This window comes from Gambusia affinis, linkage group LG02 (genome assembly GCF_019740435.1).
Source record: "Gambusia affinis linkage group LG02, SWU_Gaff_1.0, whole genome shotgun sequence".
NCBI classification, from domain to species: domain Eukaryota; kingdom Metazoa; phylum Chordata; class Actinopteri; order Cyprinodontiformes; family Poeciliidae; genus Gambusia; species Gambusia affinis.
Window position 1 is genome coordinate 26915907 of NC_057869.1, and position 5197 is coordinate 26921103.

Genomic DNA, 5197 nt, shown 5'->3' on the forward strand with positions numbered 1-5197 from the left:
AAAGCATTGGGTGCATTGGTATTGACTTGTCACATCAAATTTCCAACTCATGCCACAATGTCTCAATTATGTTTGGGTCTAAACTTTGACTAGGTCATTCTAACACCTTTTTGTCTCCAATCTAAATTACTCCGTTGTAACTCTGGCTGTATGTTTAGGTGGGTTTTCCTGCTCGATGGTGAACCTCAACCCCAGTTGTGTCTTTTTTCCTCACAATTAGCATCATTCGTCTTCCCATGAACCCTCACCAGCTTCCCTGTTGCTGCTGAAGCTAAGACTCTCCGCTGCATGACACAGCCACCACCATGTTTCACATTAGGGGTAATGCGTTGGTGGCTGATGGGCAGTTTTTGTTATCCTCCACTCGTATTGTTCTGCGTGAAGTCCCAGAAGTCTCATTTCCGTTTGCGACATTTCTTGTAACTAGACATTTTTCATATTAAAATCCTTTCTTTCTTTGTTTTCTTTTTTTTTTTTTTGCACAAGTTCTTACATAACTCTTAGTATTTTTGAGAAGGAACATGTGAAGATCATAACGCCCGACACGCCCTGCTCGTACATCCCTGGAAAGCTGGCCTTTGGAGAGCCGATGAAGTAATACAGTTACACCCCAGTAGAAAAATGAGTAAAAACAAACAGGAAATGGAAAAAAAAAAAGACAATGGAGTGTAACTGTCTGGAGCGAACAGCAAATTAAAAACCCTTCATCGTAACAAACGGCGAGAACTTCCGAAATTAAAACGACTGCGGATCATTTAATCAACGCCGACTTCTTCCAAATGCTCCTGGAGACGGATGGCGTCTGTAACGCGATTCCAGCTGATGGGATTCTAACAACAACACTAAAAAAAAACTGTGGTCCTGACTCAAATTCATGTTTCTCCTCTTTATTTTCTCTCTCTCTCTCCTGGACTTGTTATGCAAGTCTCACTGATTACCTCAGCGCTGGCTCTGCGTGCAGATTCAGAACCAAATTGTACTTGACTACAGAACAAGTCCCTGCCAGCTGAGGCCAATTCTTCCCCAGATGGAAGCGTTCTTTTCCATTTAAAAGATTGCCTGTTTCACATTATAGTCATTGTGCAATCCATCTCTCTCTCTCGTCCTGAGAAACAAAAAAGTGGACATAAACTGAACTCATCACAGGACTCTTCCATTTACAGATCTTTTTTTGTTATTACGTTTCTGTGTGGCCATTCATGTGAGTCAAAGAGAGAGATAGAGAGAGACAGAGAGATACAAACAGTGGACAGTCCTGAACGATGAAGCAGATGGTAATCACACAGTCTGAGCGGAGCGAGGAGATGGTGGGCCTTGATAGCTAAATAACCGCCCACACAGGTACGACATCTCAGAGCCTCTCTGAGAGAACGCGGCCGCGCGGAAAGCAAGCGGAGAGTGTGTCACCGTGGCATTATCAGAGCCGTACCCAACAGCATCGAATCTGAATAACCAGAATGTTTCTCCAGTGATTCTCTCCACTAACAGATGACGGGAATTTCATATGCTGCCACAAAAGCTGACAGAGACCCTCAGAGCCCTCAGCCCGCCGACGGACAAATTAGCTTTCCAAACACCTCCGCGTTGTGTGATGTTCGCTGCACTCAGGAGGAAAAGCATAGATGCATTGCTTGTATCTGCAACTGTCGCACCAATGGGTTTTCCAAAAATATTCACACCCGTGGAACTTCTTCACGTTTTAACCACAAACCTCGGTGTGGTTTTTTTCTTCTTCTCTTTTGATATTTCAAGAGACAAAGACAAATGTTAATGTGTTTTCCAGTCACATAATGCCACTTTATAGCACAATCAAGTAACTACGTCACATTCAGTTGTAATAAAAATGCTATGTGTATCAAATGATTCAGAAGATAGGCTATATCACTTTGTAATTTAACGCCTTGAAACTGGACCTCTGTCTCTTTGAAAACTCTAGCTCTCTCTGAAACTCCGCCTTCAGGAAGTCATCAAAGCATGGCTCCTCTGTTGTCACTTGACCACCACGTCAGAGAGAAGTAGCTCGTACAATGATCTTAGACTCATGTTTCCGTCAGGTGTTTGCTAATTGCTGCTAGCTAGTCTGAAGGAGGCGAGTGGGAGGAGTCTGTGAGTAATTGTGAATCGAACCCAGGACCTTCTTGCTGCAAGGCAACAGCTCTACCAACTGCGCCACTGTGCAGCCCTGTTTCCAACTTAATGACAAGAAAAAAAAACATAACAATCCAATCATTCCTTGAAAAAACTGGAAATATGACTAGAATATGTGTTTGTTAATATATCTATATTTAAAAATGTTGTGTATTTCTTTATTGTTTTAAGCTAAAACTTTAAAGAGCCATTTAAAGAACCACTTGTGGCCACAAAATTCAGCTTTGGTCTCCTCTGACCAGAGCACCTCGTCCTCCATGTTTGTTGTGTTTCCTGTAAGGATTGTGGCAAACTGGACTTCGTCTGGCCAGATCTGTGGAGCGCACAGCCAAATGCTGTCCTGTCACCTGCACATGCAACGATTTAATAAAAAACAATGTTGATCAAATTAGATGTGAAACACCAGAACACAGAAAGGCAGTTGATTCTCAATCTCTTTATTGGAAGGATGACGCCCTCTAGTGTCAAACATCTGTTTCTTAATACAAACTAGATTAAAAGGGTTTTTAAATTAAAAAAATAATAATATTAAAGATAATTAAGGTTCAGGTTTTGAGCAACTGCTGTTCGCTGTACCTTCATTTGACCTCTAAAATGGCGCAACAAACTCTGGAGATAGAAAATAACATCAGAAACATGAAGCTTGTCTACAAAGCAGAAGACTAAAAATAATTTGTAGGTGTGTGAATGGTGCATTTTTAGTACAAACATTTGTTCTTCATTTACTTCAGTTACTCAAAGTATGTACTCAAATAAGAGTATAATGATATTACTCCAATAAAAATAACAATATGGTGCAATAACACAACTGAAAATGGAATATTGATCAATACATTTCAATATATTGATCAAAACTGATTTTTCATTTCAGAAAATGCTTTAAATTAGATTGTAGCTAGAGTAAGGGTAAAATATGATTATCAATTATTATTACTATTAAAAAAGAGCCATTATACTGTCTTATGAGTCCCTAGTAAACCACATGAGGAGATAACTATTATGCTTCCATAATCTGATAACATTGGGGTATAATTAGACATCCCTACAGATTGAAATCTGCTGAAAAATATAATTTTCTTTCTTTACATAAAACTGCATAAGGGCTAGAAGATTAGATGTCTGAATGAGGAATCAGTGTATGATTATGGAAAAAATAGGATTTTGTTGTTTTTTAGTGCAAGAAAACATTCCAAGTGATGATGCCATCACAGCACAACAGAAACCAACATGTAGCCCTTATGAAGCAAGTGATGCTCAAATAGGCAATGTGTGATATTGGGGATTTAAATAAACTAAGACAGAATTCTTTAATTTTCTTATTCTTCTTCAATAATCGTCCAAAACTGCTAGACAATAAATAAGTAACAGTGCATACCTGGTCATATCTGACCCTTGGAAACTGACTGAGCAGACTGTGTGGAAGACCAGAAACCATTGGTCGACCATGATGAGTTATGCTGGCTTGACATCTCCAACCCATGGCTTCGCTAGACCCCTGAATGCAGCATGGTGCCTTCATAGATGAGATTTATATGTTCAGCACATTCCTCAGACGCTAGACTGGTTTGAGATCTTGGGAAGTTGAAGACAAAGCCAACACCTCAAAGATGTCTTGCTACTCAAACCATTCCTGAACGACTTTTGTGTTGTGGTACAAAGGCAGAGGCCGTTTTTGAGATGAAAAATATATCTTTCTGCCCTGGACAAAGGAAGAGAATGTTGGGTCTGTGTTTAGTTATGTGAGGCAAGAGAAGGAGGAACTTGTTAGGGCCACGGACGTCAGGGAATACAGATTTTCATGAATGAAGGGCTGTGTGTCTAACAGGTGGTCAGTAGCACAGGAGCTCCCCAGGGGACTGTACTCTCACTATTCATTTTCACTGTGTACTTCAGACTTTCTGTACAAGTCAGGCCTGTCAGCTTCAGAAATACTCAGAGGACTCTGCAGTGGTCGGGTGTATCAGAGATGAATAAGAGATTGAGTACAGAGAGTTGGAGGACTGCTTGGTGGCATGGTTTAGAAATAAACCATGCCACCAAAAAGCTGAATTTTGTGGCCACAAGTGGTTCTTTAAACGGCTCTTTAAAGTTTTACATTTCAAACACTTGAATGTAAACAAACTACATGAGATGACTGTAGGTTTTAAGAGATACATGAATAGGTCAAGCATTATGTCAATCATAGGAGAAAAAGTTCAGGTGGACTCTACCTCGGTATTCACCTGAACAACAGACACAGCAATTAAAGCCATCTACAAGAAGGGACAGAACAGACTGTACTTCTTCAGGAAGTTCCAGCAAGATATTGCAAATCTTCTATAAGTCTATCTATTGGGGTTGCAGTATCAGAGCCGCTGACTTAAAAAAGTTCAACAAGCTGGTGAAGAAGACTGGAAAACACAATTCTTTGACACTCTTTGAAAACCATGTGGTGATAGTTAATACTTTCAACTATCACCACATGGTTGGTCAAGACAATTGGTGACTGTTTAGCAATTGGGATTATAACCTTATTTTACCTGCTTACATTGAGATTAAATTAAATTTGTTTATATTATTTGGTTGAATACTTCGTACATATATTTGTTCCACATATGAATGCAAATCGGTTTGAGTTGCATGTCAAGTATACACAGTGCCCTGACATGGCATTTGTTACATTGAAAAATACTCTGAATTAAGCAATCAGTGGTCATGTATTGTTATGCTTGATCAGGATGTATTGATTACTTTGCTGTCAGGATGCAAGCACACTGCCATCTGGTGGATTCTAATGATAATGCACAAATGATATTTTTAGCATTTTAAGAAAGATTTGATAGAATTTTATCGGATGAAACTGAAGTAGAAATTTTACAGGATGATCGTATTGAAGAATATCAGTAACTTTATATTTAATAAATACAATTTTATAGATTATAAAAGCAGGGATGTTGAATGAAGAGAAAGTAAATAATTGTAAAACTAAATAATAATAATTATTATTATTTTTTTTTTTTTTACAAAAACATTTTGTAATCAGTTGTGGGTAACACCGCTAAAGAGAGCC